Source organism: Apus apus, chromosome 3, assembly GCF_020740795.1.
Source record: "Apus apus isolate bApuApu2 chromosome 3, bApuApu2.pri.cur, whole genome shotgun sequence".
NCBI classification, from domain to species: Eukaryota; Metazoa; Chordata; class Aves; order Apodiformes; family Apodidae; genus Apus; species Apus apus.
Genome location: NC_067284.1, coordinates 49,177,143 through 49,197,291, shown reverse-complemented (window position 1 = coordinate 49,197,291; position 20,149 = coordinate 49,177,143). Strand labels below are relative to the sequence as shown.

Here is a 20,149-nt window from a genome sequence, read left to right as displayed (position 1 = left end):
AGCACCGCTCTGCTTCCCCAGCACAGCTCTTCTCCCTTCAGTACTCCTCTTCTTGGGTTTTATATCGGTTCTTTCATATGTTAATCACTGAGGCACATCTGTTGTGTCTGTAATGGCTCCTTGGCTGGTTTTGGAGCAGGGGGAGCTTCTCAGCTTCTTACGTGAGCCACTCCTGGGTACCCTCCCCCTCTACCAAAAAATCACCAAACCGAACCAGAACAAAGGGATACCTTCTAATAAAATTATTTAATTGACCACACTGGCATCCTTAGGAAGCGTAAGAACTTCTACAGAGCTTCCACTGCGCAAGGGAGTGGTTCAAATGTCACTTTGTCTCCTGTTCCGGCTCACCACAGGCCTTGCTTTCTGGATTTCAGTCACAGGAGTACCTCCACGGACCAAACTGTGTGACTAGCCAGAGTAGGTGGATGCTGAGGGAGAAGTGCAAGGCAAATAAAAGCACCAGGGTAGCATCTGTTAACTGTTACCTACTGCAGAACTGAACTGGAAAACAGCTTGACCTGTAGAAGAGATGGAGACTTTCTAAGAGGCCATGGGGCTGCTAAAAGCCTTGATGCTTCAGCACACTCTGTAGTTCTGCCAGCATCTCAGCATACAGCCTTGGGCGAGCCACTGCAACTGTGCACACTCCTCCTTGCCCAGGGTTAGCTGTGCTGGTGACCACTGCTGTTACTGCCCTCCCAGCTCTGCTCAAAGAAGAGATTGCATAACTGTCCCTTGATGAACAGAAGAAAGTAATCAGCTGGATTAACTAAGCCCCCCTATTTAAATTTATTAAATTATCTAAGTGATTCTGGATAGACTTAGGAAGAGATCATAAGAGCCACTCTGCCAGCAGCATCAGGATAAGAACAGATGACCAAGGCTGACAGTCCATTATCTCCCACTCCTCTAGCTGTCCACATATGGAGGTTTCTACAGAACTTTTGAAGTCCTCAGGACAAAGTTCTGAGAACAAGCACCTCCCACCAGTCTGAAACACCATGGTGAAGTACAGGGTGAGAGAGTTTTTCAGATATGGGACCTAAGATTATATAGTAATTCACATTATTAATTTGCATCAGTTATTTCTGTAGTTCTGAAAAAAAATATTGTCCTTCCTGTTTAACAGAGGGAAGCTGATGAAGTATCAAAGAATCTACCAGCAGTCATGTCTTAGCTGAGATACAGGTACATGAAGTGAAATCCTGACCCTCTGAAAATCAGCAGAACTACTGCAAGCAACTTCAGCGTGGCAAAGATCTGAATGAAGAGAGGGAGGCCAGCAGCACTGCTGACATGGAGGAACATCTGCCCTGCAGAAACTCAAGGCATTATGGAGGAATGGAACTAAAACAAGGAGAGGGAAGGTAGGTGGAAACAACTGGGATGAGTGATGGTTGGTAACACAGTCTGAAATACTGCAAGGAGTGGGAAAGAATGGAGAAGAGTGTTGGCAAGTGTCCTCATTTGAGCCAGGATGAAGCCATTTTTCCTTTTACTGATTTTTTTTTTCCTTCAGTAAGCTTTCTTTTAACTAGTAGCAAAGTGTCCCAGCTTGGGCTTATAACAGATGGAATGTTTTTCTAACTGCTGGGTCTTCAAGGTCACACCTTCACTCTGCCGGCTCAGACGCTATGGGGAGATCTATGACCCCCCCTGTAGGAGGCTGAGTTAGACAGCAAAATTGGCCAGAGATATTACATTTCATATCTCTAGGTAAGCTCAGAGGAAGGTCAGAGATGACAGAAGACAACTTCCTTCCTGCTTCTTCCCTTCTCTTCTTTCCATGGCCAGTGTCCAGGGAGGACTCCGTCCAACCATCACCGTCAACCCCTAGGCTCGAGCTCTCCTGACCCTCATCACTCTGCTCTGTCTCCGGCAGCTCTGGGATTTTTTGGGACTGTTCACAGCTAAGGAGAGTGCTGCGGGAGTTGCTGGGGGTGGGGGGAGGCAAGAGGTTTTGTACATACCTGAACACATTTGTATATAATTGTATAGATATTTCCTATATCATTCGTGTTTAATTAAAGCTGTGTAGTTTAGTTTTCAATCCAGCCAAGTCTCTCTCTTTTTCTCTCTCTCCTTCCCTTCCTGCTTGGGAGGGGGAGGGGATCGAGAGCATTGTTGTCAAACCTGAGTCAAACAGTGACAGCAAGGTAGTAGGAAACCAACTTGGAGTGATGCCTGGAGTAAAGGTAGGAAGGGAGGGTGGTAGGTCCCCCATGTGCTCTGCCATCATGCCTGCTCTGTGTGCTCCAGTGGTGATCTAGAGACCCACGGAAGTTCTCAAGTTTGGCAGAGCTCAGCCTGGAGTGCAGAAAGACCTGAGGGACATCAGAGACACCATGAGGAAAAGACAGGATCTCTCAAGACACTGGAAGAGTTTTGAGTGCAGCTAAAGAAAAAACACAGTTCAAATCATCTCTAAACACTGAGAAAGGCCGAGACTATATGCGAGACAGTGGTTTCCCCATTCTGTCTAATCCTGGCAGTGTAATTCAAGGAGCTGAACTACGTACAGGCTGGCAGGGCAGGGTCACCTGACAGGTTTTTGGGGCTTACTCTTCTTGGCAAAGCCTGAGGCAGCCAGTCTTTGGGCATGGCACAATAAGTATTGGTTTCACTTAGCCCTGTGTCTGTCATGCTTCTGTCTGTGATTAGGTGAACTCCAAGGTCCTGCAGCAGTGGAGGCTACAGCAATTAATCAGACCAGCACTCTGGCTGTCTGAACACCTCTTGCATCAGGTCAGGTACTCTCTGTTGGATCTTACACATCTCCACATTTTTTTCCTCCTTTACTTGCCCCACCCTCCCTTCAGTCAGTCCTGAAAGTCAGGAAGCAATTGTCAGCATTTCCAGGCAACATGCCCAAAGAGCAACACAGCCCAGCAGTTTCTCAAACAGCTTGATCCCAGAGCACTTGAACAGGATGCCAAGAGCTCTTGCAATATTTGATAGTACAAGCTCAGCTCCTGGAGGTGAGCAATTAAGACTCCTTCTCCCCTCTTTCCCCCTGCCCCCCCCCCAATTTCTTTGACCTTCTGCTCAAAGAGAAAACATATACATCAAATCTAAAGGTACTAAAACCTAAAAGCCAGAAGAACCCAAAACTTTTAATAAATCAAGTTAAGCTATCACAGAACATGTATTACCAATTTAGAAGGGGACTGACTTGCATTTCTCTGTATCTTTGTGTTATGATCTCCTTAGACCAAATAACACCCTATTTATTTATACTGCCACCAGAAAGTAAAGGTGTTAGCCTCCTGTACTAGAGTGACAAATAGATTATTTTAGCTGTCATACTCTTAATTCTAGAAGGAACCACATTTAGGGGATTCACACTCCATTATGTCACTTTGGAAGGCACTGAAGAGTCTTTCTGTTTACACTAGCAAAGTTACAGTGGTGAAAGTTTTCTGTGGGGACAAGTTATTTTAAAAAATGTAGGAAAAAAAGCCAACAGACAAAACACAAAAGTTCCTTTCTTTGGAAAGCAAAAATTGCATACACACAAAGTCTGTAAGAGATATTCTCAAAAAGGTGAATGTTGTATAATGGTTTTGGTATGTTTTGTACCTACAACACAAACTCTCTTCTCTCCTTGTCCAGATCCTGTTGGCCAAATTTCATGTTGCAAGTGAGGACCTACCAATGTAGTCTTTTGGTATGGTTTAAGTTGCAGGGGTTTTATCAGTTCACATTCAGCCAACTTGTGACAAAAATATTGCAGCAACTCTTGCAGAATAAATACCAGCACTCACTCAGAACTGTTAAAGAAATACAAGAAAACTGAGTTTGTTTTTTGGATGTTTTTTTTTTTTCAGTTTTCCCCCTTCTGACATGCTGCTTTGATCTGCCATGCAATGGGGTCAGCACTTGGGAAATACATTTTCACATTCCTATCTGTGATATTTATGCTATACAGGAGAACCTAAATGTAAAGCCTTATGGTTCCAACAATAGACTACTCTGTAGAAAAAACAAAATCAAAAAACCCAAACAGAGAAAAAGCAACACTTGCAAAAGACTGTAACTAGCACAGTGAACCAAGTAATCAAAAGCAAAAACAACAGAGAGCATTGGGCCAGATAACAATTTAATTAAAAAACAAAGGCCCACAGAAATCGCCATGACTGGTTAAGAAAGTCTGTTGTTCATTTCCAGAGCAGGAGTATGCCAATACTAATTTTTGTGAGCTTTTAGGCATTGTCCATGCAGGCAAATTTTTTCAGAATAACTTTACTAGCATAAATTAGCCTGAAAGCTCATGCAGGTAGCTGAGTGTTTGGTCTGAAACTCTCTGTTGATGTGCAGGACACCCATCCTTGGAGCCTGCAGGCTGCTATTGAATGGAGAGGATGTATCCTGGGTCATGCAGAGTCACACAGGATCTGACCACAGGCACTTCTGGTCTGCTGCATGCTTCTGATGAGAAAAGCAGCATGAGATAACCTGTGCTATTGCGTCTGGAATAGCTGCAGTTAGCAGCAGGCATTGGCTAGGGTTCCCTACTGCCTCTCTGAAGGGTGTCTGCAGTAGAGGAGACCTCATGATCATTGCTCTGACTTCCACAATGTCATTCCTCTGCAGAGTCTGGGAGCATAAGGAAAACTTTCAGTGGTGGGCAGCAATGTAAAGGGTCTCATTACTTGTCATGGGGAGAAGTGGATGCTCTTGGTGATCCCAGCTCAGTGTCAGCAAGCAGAGAAGCTGCCCTTGGAAGACCTCAAAGGGAGCCTCAGAGAAACCGCAGAGAAGAGCAAGGAGAAAAAGGGATGGAAAAGGAGGCAGTATAGGGAAGTGGTAAGAGAGCTTTACTGCTCAGAGGTGCCTTAGGTAGGCTCTCAGCAGAAGACAGGGTTGGCCTCTTCTCTTGTAACCCTGCAGCCCTCCAGGCAATGAAATTACAGCCCCGATGGCTGAGGCTGAAATTTCTGTCACCCCTAAGAGGTGGAAAATTATGTCTGCGAGAACAAAGACTCCTGCCCATTGGCACCCCTTATCTCGCACTTCGAAAGAACCAGGGCAGTTCCCCAGCTGTCCCCCCAGCAGGACACTTGCCTCATGCCTAAGAGAGACCTCAGGTTTTTTAATCTAAAAAAGGTTAAAAATCAGACACGTTCCTTTATCTTGGGTCACCATCCAAGTCTCTGCTCCCCCTTGTTCATCCCTGTGTTTTATCTCTAGGGTGAGTCTAGCCCTCTGTGCCTTGGTAGAAGCTTCTCCCCCTCATTCCTTGGCCTGCCTTGCCTTCCTCCAGGGACTGGCTTCTACTGGGGCCTTTCACAGCCACCAGAGCAGTCTCTTTCCCCTGGAAAAAGCAGAATTTCTGTTTTGCACAACAAGACGCAATGCAGTTAGAGTGTATTAATCCACTTCCTGAAGTGTTATTGCGTCCCTCATTTGCTGACAAACTATAGCCATCAAACAATCTTGTGCATTTTGATTTCTACTGTAGGTATAATCTAAAAATTTGCCCTGGAAATTACCTTTCAGAGATAAGTTGCGTTCTATGAAGGTTTTCATTGTCTTCTGATACACATCTTCAGTCATGTGAAGCTGGGCTACGTCCGTGCTTGCAGAGCGCTCTTCTTTCGTAGCTGTCTTCTCCTCTCGAGCAGGCCAGTGTGCAGTAGATACCCTGAAACCTGCTTTATCCAGGTTCCTTGCAAACATCCTCCCAATGGAGCTGTTGGACATGAGAACGACAATTGCTCTCCCTTTCACATCAGTATTCCCCTCCACAACACCAAAGGAGAAGATAATGATGAAGCAGGTCAAAAACACGATGGAAATGCATGCGAAGGCATATATGAGGCAGGAAAGGGTCATGGCGAGAAATAAGTCTGCGGCCATCAAAAACAAGTTCTGCAAGAGGAAAATCATCATAAGAAGGATTAGCTGCCACCTCCTCTCTCTCAAGCAAGCTGAGAAATCTGCCTGGAGTCCCCGTGTGCAGCTGGGGCACTTATATAGCCAGGAGGTGTTGCGAAATGTGTGGAGGCAAGTCAGAAGCCCGCAGGGAGGATGAATCATCATCAGGGGTAGAGCAACAATGGAGATTTTCAAACCACAAATGTTTCCAGAAGAGACCAGTGCTGTGTTTGTTTTGGCTTTACTGTGCACTTCAGTGCCCTGCTGGGCTGAAATGTGAGGGTTCGTTTTGTAAGGACATTTCATCATGTGTTGTCTTTAGGGCCAGCAACATATGTAGGTTATTTTGGAGCAGCCATTTTTAGGTGATTTCTTAGTGTAGTGTGTGCCTGGCATTGGGAAGCCACAGAGAAGAAATAATCCCCTTATCTTGTCATGCTGAAACTCTTAAATTTACCACTCTTGCCACTGCAGTGAAGTTTTGATAAGTCTGGGAAGGGACCCAATCAGGCACAGAACTGGGAACCCTGCCCCATGCAACCAGTTTGTGTCCTTCTGTAGAACGTGGCACATGGGAGCACCTTGCTGGAGGGACTGGCCCAGCCCAGGGGGTGTTCATTCACCTCCAAGACTGAAGAAACAAGCTGGGTGCTGGAGAGGAAGCTTATGAGGACAGATGTTAGGGAGGGTCCTGCAGTTTCTCAGGCCAGCAGTACAGTGCCATGGGAAAGGGTGGATTTATCCCTGGCTGCAGCAATGCCCCCTGCATGCAGAGCACAGCAGGGCTCCATGCTACAGCTGTAGCCCCTACAGAATCGGGAAAAGCCTAGTAGACATAGGAATAAGGCTGGCAAAGGTAAATGCTGCAGTGTGAAGGCTCAGCTAACCTCCAGCTGTGGGTCACGAGCTGCCAGCTCTCTCACTGCTTTCCCTGAAGCAGCCACTGAGGCTGGAGGCAAGGCCTTTCCCTTCTTGGTCAGGGTGGAGGTGCTGCTCTTTAAATGCTATTTCCTTTTTAAAACTTTATTTTATCGTACTTTATTTTTAATGCTGTTTGATGTAAAGGGCCTCTCCAAGAAGGTGTGTGCTGCTGGGTTTGTTGTGTTGCAGGTGGGTGTTATGTTTATTCCCCACTGTAACTGGAAAGGTACTGGGAGCGTGGGACAGGCTGTCAGCATGACCCACATGTGTTTTACTGGTCCTTCTTGTTCATCCTCCTTGCGAACGTGCAGGTCCCATCTCACGGATCAGAAGCATTGTGCTATCACAGCAATCCAGCTGCAGGCACTTTTGGGATGGAGTTGCTGCAAGCTGCACCCCAAAATCACCCTGGACACCCTGCCCACAATGTGTATAGGCACACAGAGCTTTGTTTGATGTGGGCAAAGGGATGCAAGCATCCTGTTTGCCTTGAAGGGATTCATAAGCAGTGAGAGGCATTGGGGCTGTGCATACCATTGGGCTCAGCTTGCCCACTAAGTGCTTTTAAAAATCTTCAAGCCCTTCATGCCTGGAGACCACGGCCTGCACACAGTCTGTAGTGGCAGAGGACTACTCTCACAGCTTATTTAGCAGAGATTGAGTGCCATCGCTATTTCTTACACAGGAGCCATGGCTGCAAAGGCCTGTGCTCGGTGCCAACCAGGTGGGTTGGCAGGAACACCTGGTTGGCCCTGGCCAAATTGGTGTGTGTCTCACTTGAGGTGTGAGTAGGGCAAGCTCCTGTCTGCAACTCAGCAGGATAGTATCTGCCAGGCTTCCAGTCAGCAGCCTCAGCCTCCTGTATCCTTGTGCTCTAGGCTGGAAAGACTTTATGGACCTTTTTGCTGCCAAAAAAAGGAAATATCAAAAAAATTGCCTTTGCAAAACGTGAATTTGCTAGGTTGAGCACAAGAAGCCTCCACTCTGCTCTAGACAGAAGAGGCCTCAAGGTCAGTCTAAAAAACAGGACAGGGGAGCTCTGTGCCCTGGGAGAGGAGCTTCAATCCTCCTTCATTGTCCTCAAATTATTTTAACACTCACTTGCCAGTGAGGCAGGTTTGAAGGTTTCCGTGCTGCAATTCAAGACAGATTCACACAGAAGCACAGAAAGTTAGGGCTTGGAAAGGACTTCTGGAGATCATCTAGTCCTGCCAGAGCCGGTTCACCTAGAGCAGGTTGCACGGGAAGTCATAAACCATTCTCAGCAATAGCAGCAAGTGAAATGTAACCAGGACATTATGGAACACTAGTATCTGAATCCCTCTTGTGTTTGTGAACTATATTTCTATAAAAAATACTACTCAATAAAAAAAGATACAAGCTCAACCTTCACATGACTTGGTATTAAATTTGAAAATCATGTATCAGTGGTACAGGATGAAGAAAAAGAAATAATCCTGTAGATGCATAACCTTGTGGAACCAAGGTAAGGTTAAGAGAGGTTTATCACTTCAGACAAAGAAAATAGCTAATCGAGACTGAAATTAAAGCTAATATTAGAAAACCTTACTGATGAGTTATCCTGATCTGTAATCTGGTCCATTTCCACCCCCAAACCACTCCCATCTTTTTCTCTTTGGAAAAGATTTTTATTCTTAAAACTCTCTTGTAAACTACCTTATAATACACAATATCAAAGTTAGAAGAATTGTTCAGATAAATTAAAAGAAGAAGAAGAAGTTTATTTAAAGTCAGTAGCGTCAGTTTCGTTCATTAAAAATATAAATAAAAATTAAAAAATTAGAAGCAATGGCGCCACCTGCTGGGCTGGGGGGGTGGGAGCTGGGAGCTGGGGGTGCTGCGGGTGTTGGGGATGCTGGCAAAGCCGGCCTGTCCCCCGCCCTGGGTCACCCCGCCTGAGCCAGCAGTGGCTGCTGGAAGTACCCTCTCCCCCATCTGGGGAAGGGAGAATATTTCCATCCTTCTTCTGGGCTTAACCCTTCAGATCCTACCCAGAAATTCAATGCTCTGGTTTTAAAAGAGGCAAACCATCAGCAATCCAGACCCTCTGAAAAAACAAACAAACAAACAAACAAAACCAACACAACCCTTTAATTTTTTTTAATTTGTTCTTATTTTTTTAAAGGAATAATTTCCCTGTTCATTGGTTCCTCCTAGTCAATGAATAAACAATAAAATGAGGGGCTCTAGTGTGGATCAATAAAACATTTCAAAAGTAGTTATTTTGCTTATTTTATTTTTTTTTTCCCTCACCACTGTAGTGTCTGGGAATAGTTAAGACCTCAGGCCTGCCATGGAGTTTATCTTACCATAGTCATAAGCATAAAGATACTTTGCCAGTAGGTGACCCACGGGGCAGCAGTGACATATCCACTAGCTCCACTGCTGGCTGGCACCCAACTTGGGTTTTACACTATAATTACTAAGCTAACTCCTCCAAGGGTTTCCATTGCATCCTTTCCTAAATGGCATTAACTCTTGGGATGCAATGTTGTTTTACTGAGCAGATTGTTGTTTTGGGGCCTGTTCAAGAAATTACTGACTAATGCTCTACTTCTGCACAGGGTTTGCTGTTTCTCGTGGTAAGCAAGAGGACTGAGTTAATAGGTCTGTAATGTGAGCTCAGCTATTGAGTCGTTCCCTTAGGTTTGCTTTTCCTCTTGGAGAAGGTGTGTCTGGTTGCCTTCAGCAGCGTGATTTGGAATTTCTTTCCACCAGGGCAGAGGAGGTTTTGTGCTGGAGATGTCACAGTGGGCTTCAGTCTGACGACAGCTTCCTCCACAAATAGTTGTGTTATGAGAGGCAGGAAGTCAGCCAAGCGATCGGTCTTTGGGTCGGATGAATTCAATGGAAGCTGCTTGAGAAGGAAAGGGAGGCCCATGCAGAGAAGCAGTGACTTCTGGAGGTACAAGTTTAGTTTTTCCGGTTTGGACTGCATTCAGGAGACCTTCAGAGATAGGAGAGCTAAAAGGCAAGTGCAGATGTGGAGAACGGCCTGTCGTCTCCCCTCACATAAGACTGAGAGCCATCAGAGTCCCTTTGGTGCTCAGCAGCTTTTTGCAGGCACGCCAGCAGCCTTTGGGAGCTGTTCAGGAAACAACTCCTATTGAAACTGCTTCTGTTTTTTTTCCTCCTGTTTGATTGAAATCCTTACTGCAAAGCATTATGTGTGCATAAAAGATAATTCAGTTTTCACCAGATTAAACTTGAATTCAGTTCCTCACTGAATGAAAATTATTGTTTCAAGCCACAAACTATTGTTTTTTTCCCAAGCACAGGAACAGGCTTTAATGTTTGCTTAAGTCCCTTAATGTTTGCTTTTCCTTCTTCCTTTCTTTTCCAGTAGCAACATGAAAAACTAGAGGAAAAACTAGACTTAAGAAAGATGGAAAAAAATGAGAAGGAGGGTGAGAATAAAAGCTGCTATTTCTTTCAGTTCCTTTCTTGAAAACTTCTGCTAGGAATGTTGAGATGCTGTTTTGATCACTGTTCAGTTAGTCTGGAGAACTTGTACATAAAGTAATGAACCTGTATGCAAATACTTGTATGTCTTGCAGTGTTCTGATGTGATTTTTATCCCATCCTTCCTAAAGTGAAGTGAAAACAGTGACTAGCTAATGCATTTTCTTTACATTTGGTACAAATAGAAAGAGTTGCTGGTAAGAAAATAATTCCTTCACTTTTGATCTGGCAGCTCAGTCTCAGCTGATTCCTAAAAAAGGTCCCAGTTTTTAATAATGGAGGCATCCAAGTGTCCTGTGATGTTTGACACCATTTTGCTATTCTGGTCATGAATCTAAAGAAGGCTGTTTGCTTGAGCAGATACTAATGCCTGAGATGTTCCATTGCAATTCAATAAAATACTGACCTATTTCTTTGTATATCTCATTAGATGCTCTGGTCCTCTTCCCATTTTTTTCTTTTTTAAAGGCAAATTTCCTTTATTTTATGTAAGACTTCTTGCTCGCTGTTAAATATTGTTCAGCTATAGCCAAATCATTGAGCTGGGTGGAAGCAGAGAGGAGAAAATGAAGAAGGTGACTTAGTAAAGAGTGGTGCAGTAGCAAGCTGTAAGGTATGGACAGTGTGTCTGTGACACACACAGCTGCCCCAAGAGAAGTTTAAAGACACAGGCCTCAGTGTCTGAAAATCATTCTGTGAGCACATAATTATAAGACACATGTATCACAGAGTCAAACTTATTACACAGACAAAAATAAATTATTAATTTTTTAACTTGGAAGCACTGACCTTTTAAGTTAAAATATTCTTTTCTGTCTTAAATGCGTGTAATTTCTTAAGTTAAAAAAAAAAAAAAAGAGTACAATCTGTAGAAATTTTTGAAACCTTCACAAACATTATCAGCCAGTTTGGGATCCTTCAATTAAAACAAAGTCCTGTGTTAATTGAATTGACTGACAGGTTCTCAGGAATAGAAAACTTGTGTCTTCTCTCAGATTCTGGCAGTGGGTTTTCTAGTCATGGAGGACTTCTAGTAACATTTTAAGGATAGATCTCACACATTGGTGCCTTTCCTTAAATGCTTCTCCAAATTGGATCTCAAATCCTTTAAATGTTTGGCTACTCATGAGACATTATTGCTCACAGAAATGGTCTCTGTTGGTTCCTGGCATTCTCACAACCTGCTGTAGCTCTGGCCTTTCTTTTAGTCTCAGCCTTGAGCCATACTCTGACATGAATACCTAGCCTAGGTTTGTGCTGATCTCCAAGGCCCTCTCTAGATGAAGAACTCCTCAGGACAGAACCATAGGCTGATCCATGCACCAGAGGACTCCCTCTACCCACAGGTTCAATTTGCTTCAGATGTTCTGGCATCCACCCCTTGCTTCCTCTGCAGCATTCTCTGCAGCTCCTGATGACTTGTAGATCTGCACTTTTCCCTTTGTCTGAACTCCAACTCTAGGTTGATCCATGAGACAAGGACCCAATGTGTCCAGTGTCCTTATATTTGTGAAAGTTCTTCTAAAACAGAAGGCATTTTGCCAGAATTATGATCCCAGCTCTTGTGGTATTGAAAAATAATTTGGGTTAGAGGGAACTTTTGGTGGGCATCTAGTCCAATCTCCTTCTCAGAGCTGGTCCAATTACCAGGAGTTTTGCAATGAACTTGCTACAATGGCAATGCTATAGGTCTTAGAAGGCCTCTATCTGTAAATGCATTCAAAACTCAAATGGACACAGACCTGGGCAACCTGTTTGACCAGGTATATTGGATTAGACAATGTCAAGAGGTACTTTCCAACCTCAACATTCTGTGATTCTTTAAGGATCATGTTCATGGCTATTAAGTATTCTCTGCATGTGAGTAAAAGGTCCTTTTTGATTACTGGAAATACTCCAATGAGGGATTATTTGGGAAAACTACATAGTGCTGGAAAACGCATTTCCCAGTGCTCTCTGTAAACCACCTGACTGGGATGGTCAGTTGGGACCTCCCTTTGGGTAGTCAGGTTTTATCTACAGCCCTCAACGAGGCTCTCAGGGCTCCCTCCTGTTGAAGAACCTCGAGTCAGGCTCAGGACATTGAGTTGGCATTAAAACCTGAAAATCTTGAAGAACAAAGATGCCCAGTGGAGATTTATCAAGTTTCACTTGAGATTAAAACATTAATGATTCTCTCTAGAAAACCAGAAGACTCAGCACAGGTCTTGTGAGCAGCAGGAGTGCAACAGGCAGAAGTTCTTTGGTATTTTTAAGGTGACCTTATGTACCTGGCATATCTGCCTTGTTTGGAAAACCTGAGCTGTAGAATAAGTCCTTGCCATAAAGGTTTTCAAAGTTTTATGTAACCCTTTCAGCAATTGCCAGTTTACAAACAAAATTAGTATCTTTATAAGGGAAAAAAAGTACAAAATCATATGAAACATTCATTAACAGACACAGAAAGCATTCAGTGGGCTTTAAGTTGGATGAATGGAAAAACATTCAACATATAGAAAAAGTTTAAGTAAAAGTACAGAATAATTAATCAGAACAACCCTTCACCATTTAGAAATGCAAGAACTGCTTTCCCTCACTCACTCAGCAGACTAAATGCAGGCTCCTAACACAAGAGATGCCACGTTTCCCCACTGCCATACACACTGGGCTTCTCACTGAAACTACCATCTCCAAGTCATGTTTTGTAAGATAAAATAAATCCTTTTCCCATCATAAATCCTATGTGAGTCAGTATTATCCCACTTCTGCAGCAGAGAAAATTAGGTAAAACAAGGAGAAATTACTTGACAGAGGCCATCAGGGAACTCTGTGTCAGAGTGACAATTAGGATGGGGGAGCCCCGGGGTAATCAGTCAGTCCCAACGTTTGCTGCATCCTTTCCCAGACTGCAAAAAGCCGGGAGTATCTCTTCTTTTTGTCACTTGAAACTGCTGGATAATTACAATAATGGGTTATCTCTTGGGTTAAACACATCTACACATCTTTAGATAAATTTCTTAAAAGTGCCAAATAGCCTAACTCCCAAATTTCTCTCCTGTTCAACATCTATATTAATGCAGATTTTCTGACTTAAACACATGGGCTTTTCTTGAAAGTACAGATGTCAAGTTGACTTAAGCTGGAGAAGTCATCATATTTGGGAAACCCCGAACATCATCATTAATCAGAAGAATTATTAAATGCACAGCAAAAACATACAAACAGCTGATTTTTAAAATGGACACGCACTGGATTTTGGCTTCCCATTTCTTTCCCCAGCATGATTACAGATGTGCTTTCTGCATTTACCATAGCCAAGCTTTTCTTGAAGGTCAGGGGCTGAGGATTTAAAAATGGAACCTGACTGAAATTAAATTGCTTCTGCCTGTCAACACATTCTCTAGTTATATGTAGCAGTATATATCAGAAATATTTAGTGGGCTCTGTTACAGGGGTTGTCCGTGCAGGGCAACAAAGGAAGCACGCTGCAGTGAACTGAGCAGGTAAAATAAACACTCTGCTTTGGATAAGCTGGCACAAAGGATTCTTCCATACATAATCCCTCTTGTATAGAAACAGCCAAGTGTGTGTTAGGTATGCCTTTCACCTGTGATGATCCAATGTTTTAGTCAAATTAATTTCATTTCTTGTCTCTCCTCCCAAAGCCTTACAGGCAAGTTACTGAGCAGCACCAAAGGTGTTGGTTTTGGCAACCAGTCTGGCAGAGCCAGGTCGGAGTTTGGGAGAGATAGTGTTTGGGTAGGGGCTTGCTTGTAGTTTAAATCCTTTTCCTAGAATCTCAAGGATGGAGACTCTCCCATCCCTATGGGCTCCTGCCTGAGTGTAGCAGGTCAGTGCCCCCAGCCATCCTGGTGGCCCTTCACTGGTCTTACTCCAGTTTGTCAACCTCCTCCACCTCCAGAAGGCATCAGAGCACTGGCTGTTTTCCATATATACTTGCCTGCACTTAATTATTTCACTTGAGAAATCCTAATTGCTCCTGCATGAATGAATTGTGATCTTCCAGGAGTGTTTTCCTGAGTGCTGAGTTTTCTGGCCCAGCTCCCAGTCAGGGTTTGGCTCCTGCAGAGGGACCAGCCAAGCTGCCTTCTGAATCTGCAAGATACAGTGCAGAGCCTCAGATAAGTTACAAACACTTGTGTATTTTCATTTTGGTTTAATACTTTCTGTCTAAAAACATATTACTCCATTGCCTCCCTCTTGTGGGGAGCACAAATCCCACTCCTGCCTGGTGTGCATCTCCTGAGCTGCCACAAAACCAGGCTTTCAGGAGCCCTTGTCAGAAATAAGGCCTCTTTATCTGTCTTCCTCTCTTGCTGGTATTGTTTGAGAGAAGGGGTGAAGTATAAAGCAAAGCACACCAAGAGGCCTTTAATGGCACTCACACTGCCATCCTTCACTCCTCTGTAGTTTTGTTCCCAGGCAAAGTGTTGCTGAAGCTGTCCCTAGCTGTCCTTCACATTTTTGTAAGGATGCAGCTCTCGTCAGCCTTTTGTCTGCTCCATTCCACCTCTCCACATGTTTTCAGAGTTCATACCACTGCCTGGGAAGATGCAGTGCTCAGCGTGCTCCTAGAGGAGAATCTGCTCCCCAAGAGACTTGTCTCAACCAGTGTTTCTGCCTGAAGCTGTAGCTGGTTCCAGGATTGGGCCATCAGGGGCTACCGTTCCTCCGGTTCTGCAGCATCCCAAGCAAATCCACCCAGCTACCCTTCCTAGCTATCACCCATGCTGCATCACTTTATTAACCTCTGTCACAACCAGTGCGTTAAGTCTGAAAGCATTTTCAAGGAATGAAAGTGTTGGTAGCAGTAGGAATGGTAAAGATTCTGTTTGCTTCTCTTCAAGGGAGAGACAGGGACAGAAGGCTCCTTCCACCTGGACTGCAAAGCTCAGCAGCACTTTGAGACACCATGTGACAGGTTTGTTTGGACTTTTGCACCTTATGCCCAAGTGAGACTGACCTGGGTTATTCTCAGAAAGTCTTTCACTATACTGTTACCTGACTCTCCTTCAAAGCAAACATTCCCTGCCCTGACTGTTCACACGGTGCATGACATTATCCCACAATATTAAGCCCTTAAGTGTAAACAACAGTCCCGGCCTCTGTGCTTCGTGATTCAGACCTTAACTGCTGCAAACATGCAGCTGTGGTGCAAATGTACCTGGGCATTTCCAGTGCCACCAGAATCTATCATGACCCTTGATTTCTCTGTGAAAGTGTGCCATTCACTGGAGAATTATACTAAAATATGTCCCCACATCCCTTTTCTTCCCAGATTACTAGAGTTAACCCAGCACTGCCTTTAAATAGGAGAGCTTGGCCACCATTGTCTTAGCTGCCTTGCAGCCCAAGTTGGGGGGGTATCTTGTGGAGCATCACAGAAAATAGTAGACAGGATTATGGCATGTGTATCCCTCTGTTTCTGGATCTCTTTAGCACTGCATATTTAAGCTAGGTCAGTTATGATACAGCTTGAAGCAGAAACATGAAAGAGCTGCAATTAACATGAGCAAGCCGATATTTTCTATGAACAGCAAATGCAAATGTTAATGTAGACAAGCAGACAAAGACCTCTCCCAACCTCTGTGTGTGCTGAAAATTTAGCAAGCACATCAATAAACTGTTCATGGAGAGACTCTTGAATATTATGTATTTTAGCCTTGTCATCAGCAACTTTTCAGCACAATTATGTCATGTGAAATGATTATTATAGAATGAAAGAACAAGCTCCAGGGTAGTTTGTCTCTATGGCAGTTCATTTTTCAATGATAGGAGAAATGGTTTTAATCAACAGGTCTATGCAATGGAATAAATTCCACTGTCTCATCATTGCTTTGGGGTGCGAGCTGTTTTTACTGATAACTGGTTTTTATAGCCAGAAATAGCTCTTACTACAGCCCAGGAAAGAAAAGGACACATATGCTGCACACGAGTATATCACGCTTTAAGGATGATATTTGCAAAGCCACCCGAATGCTCTGGGTGCCCAAATCCCATCAGTGTTAATGAGCACAGAATACCAACCCCTCAGTTGCCCTTAGAGACACAGGGCTTAATTTGAAGTATGTAGAAGTCAGCAAGTAGGCTCCTATTGATATAAAAAGATACTGGACTGGCACACACCAAGGGTTTTAGAGAAAGCACCAGCCACTTCACAGCTTCTGAGGGGACTGACTCAGCTGGGCTGGGAGCAAACAGCCTTGAGTGTGGAGGCTCCCAAAGTGCTGCAGCCCTTAGAGCCTTCAACAAGTTGCTTTAACTGCAACAATTCAGGAGGAAGCTTGGGTTTATGGTAGCAGAAGCTGCAGCAGCTGTGTCGGGGCAAGGATGAGCTTCAGGGCTCTGAGACAGCCAGAGCTGTTGGCATCACAGAGCCAGGAGAACCTGAGTCCTTCCACCACCTTCCTATATACCCCCACCTTGTAGCAAGGCTCTTCTTTAGCAAGGTACTGTGGCCCAGACCGTGGTTGTGACTGTGCTTTGTAATGCTACAGAGGTGACAGAAGGTAAGCCTCTCCACAAGCCAATGTATCTCAGTCCTTGGAGTACTGTGTCCAGTTCTGGAGTACCCAACATAGGAAGTACATGGAGCCACTGGAGTAGTCAGTCCAGAGGAGGGCCACAAAGATGATCAGAGGGCTGGAGCGCCTCTGCTGTGGAGACAGGCTGAGAGAGTTGAAATAGTTTAGCCTGGAGAAGAGAAGGCTCCAGGGAGACCTTATGGTGACCTTCCGATCCATATCTGAAGGAGCTACAGGAAAGCTGTGGAGGGACTTCTTATGGAGGCATGTGGTGCTAGAACAAGGGGTAATGGCTTTAAACTGGAAGAGGGCAGATTTAGGTTAAGACATTAGGGAGGAATTCTTCAGTGTGAGGGTGGTGAAAAACTAAAACACATTGCCCAGGAAGCTGTGGATTCCCCATCCCCAGAAATGTTTAAGGCCAGGTTGGATGGGGCTTAACACATTGCATGAGTGGACACTTGTAAAGACTGGTTTGACTAACATGCACAAAGTGTGAGCAGAGCCACGGAAGTGACCAGGCTCTCTTGGCTCTTCTTCTAGCGCTTCTCACATTCCCTAAAGACTGTTTAGGTTTGATCCAAAATTTCTTATGAGTATTTATACTGGAAAACGAGGCAAAATCACTACACTGCATTTTCCGGCCCTTTGCCCTGGGTGTAACCAGTGGACACGTTCTGCTATGTAAGAATTTGTTCATTTTGAACACAGCTCTCCAGCAGCCTCAGCGAGTTTTGCAAAATGACCTAGATGCAAGAGGCTTAGTTTCATCAATGGATTTGTAAGCAAGTGGTCTCCACAGGGGTTACTCATTTGTGGGTGATATTAGACCAAGATTCTTCAGCTGAATTTGCTATTTTTCTAATGTAAAAGCTGTTTTTCATTTGCTAACCTGTCAAATGTGTTCATCTGCAGTTCAATGTAGCCTCTCCATCAAATACTAGGACCACATACATGTAAGGAATTAGAGCTGAGTATGTATTTATTTGTGTTTACTTTTCATTGTCTGGTGTTCTAAAGATAATATTTACTTGGATAGGTGTTTTGGGTTTCTTTTATTTTCATGGCAGCTTGAGTCAAATAGTTATTGGGTAGAAACAAGAAAGCAATTAAACATGCAAAGAAGCAGAATTTAGTTGACTGAAATAATATTAAGTGTGCTGGATACATAAGCAAAAAAAGGCTTATCAGAGCACTTTTTGCATTCAGTGCTGGTTTATCAAGTAAAGGAAATGTTACCTGAAGCCAGCAAATTGAACCATTTTATGGTCTCCGTGGTCTTCTGATTTTATAACCAGCAGCTCTCCGTCTTGTCTCTCATTTTATTTACTGGGAATAAGTGTCCTGTTTTTCCAACTCTAGATTTAACCTATTCAAAGCTAAACCAGCCAAGTTAAGAAGCTTCTGTGTCTGCTGCAAGTTCCTTGTACTTCAGCAAGCTCCAGTGCTACAGCCTTACCAGATGCGCCTTTATTTTCTTCCTCCTTGAGGCAGGATTCTTAAAGGCTGGCTTTATAAAGTTAGAAATCATATACAATTCAGTAAAGGTGAACTTAAAAAACCATTCACAGTGGCACTGTATTTAATAAATAGCCTTGGAATGGAGACCACAGAAATCCATGTTCACTTTCTGTGGTGTTTTAAGTGTTCTTGAAAACTTTCTCTTTGGTCTCCCTGAAAGCTTCCCCTCCTGCTTATGGCCATCTTAATGCCTTTTCAAAAGATGGATAAAAATTCTTTAGCAAAGTAGATCTGAGGAGCCGTATGGAAAAAGAACGGGTCTAAAACTGAAAACTGTTCAACTGGGAAACAAAAAAAAACAAAAAAAAACCCTGTATTTTATCACGTAATGCCTACCTCACTGGATTTTGCTAAATTGCCATTGCATTAGCACTGAATGGCAAGAGAATCACTGCATTTCACATAGCAGGTAAAACCAGAAAGCCTTTGAATTATTTCAGGGATATTAAATTCATAGAGACTGAGACACATTGTGCCAGCTCAATTGTATTGTAATACTGTGGGTAAACCAATGGACGTGCACTTAATTTTTAATTGTAGGAACCATTTATTAGCTCTACTGTGTGGGCCAAAACCTGCTTTTAATTGCAATTACTGAAATCTTACTACAGGCAATAATTCTGTGTGAAATGGGCATTTTCAGCACTTATTTGATGTGATATGTGTTGTGATAGAAAACAAGGCAAGAGCAGAACACCTGGCTCTGTTTTTCCCACTATTGGCATAGAAGTGACATTGCAAGGATCTTCACAATGAAGAACAGACAATAGCAGCATGTCCACCAAAGAAGAGGACATACTAATTTTGAGTGGTTTCCCAAAAGAAAAGGACTTTTTAGGTCTGCATTAGGTCATGTGAGTTTCTGCCATCCAAAATCAATGCAGCACCTGTGGCAAAATTATTGTAATTCATCCAGAATTTGTCACCTTGGCTCTTCCCTGCTGACTGCCAAGCCTGAGCAGCACTGGGAAGGGGGGATCTTGCTCCAGCTGAAAGCTGGTGGCCAAGAAAAATTGGCTGTCATTGCCAAGAAGACTAGATGTGGGAAGCAGATGCTTCTTGCTTTATGTTCTCTAAGGGGTTCATTTAGAGCTGGCCACGCTAGACTTTAAATAGTGACTGATTCCATTTTATGTTTTGTATTATCAGAGTTATTTGTGTGTTTTCCAGTATTAATAGTATTTTCCAGGCAGAATATTGCTGTAGCATTTGCTTCCAACTTGCATGTAGGTTGTTGTGTGGCTTACTCATGTAAATGACCTAAATTTTGAGCAAGGATTGCTCTCTGCACATTCTATGCGTGATGGCTTTCCTGTGCATGAGTTTCTCAAGGACACCTACATGCCACTGTAAATCAGCAAAATCGTGCCCATGTCACCCTGTGCTCTGGAGAGACAAGTCCTTCAGGTACTGAAGCTTTAATGCCACCAGCATCCTTCAAAGATGCACTTTGGGGTTCTCTTGAGCATTGCCTGAGAGCAGTGAGTGGCATTGGTGGTGGCAGCCACAATGCTCAAACTCTTCTGTAATGCTTTTCACACTCCCACCTCATGACTGCTGAGGTCCAGGTTGCTCTGATGAATGTCTCAGCATGTGGTAGAGGGCAAAGCACTTGCTGTAGAAGGTGAGGCTCCTGTTTGCTTGCTTATTCCTGATGTAGCAGGGGGAAAAAGTCCTAGGAAATAGCCTCTTAGTCAGAAATGTCTGAACTCTCTGAAATTTTACCCTTGTAAAATTGTACCTTTTCAGCCTGCAACCTCTACAGGGCATCAGAGACTTTCTGTGCAAGCTACATAACCAAACTGGTCCTGCCTTGGTTC

General features: G+C 43.7%; 1 protein-coding gene across 4 annotated transcripts in view; it reads left to right on the top strand.

Moving 5' to 3' along the window:
- Positions 1–20,149, top strand: part of PAK5 (p21 (RAC1) activated kinase 5) — a 210,015-nt gene that overhangs the window by 84,675 nt on the left and 105,191 nt on the right. Inside the window, exon 1 of one of the 4 annotated variants that reach the window (XM_051614186.1) lies at positions 1,248–1,370. The exons of 1 other annotated variant lie outside the window; for it this stretch is intronic. The gene's annotated coding sequence lies outside the window, so the exon portion shown is untranslated. Of the gene's footprint in view, positions 1–1,247; positions 1,371–10,219; positions 10,230–15,181; positions 15,206–20,149 lie in introns of those variants that run through there. 2 more of the 4 variants (XM_051614191.1, XM_051614184.1) reach the window with 2 other exon arrangements.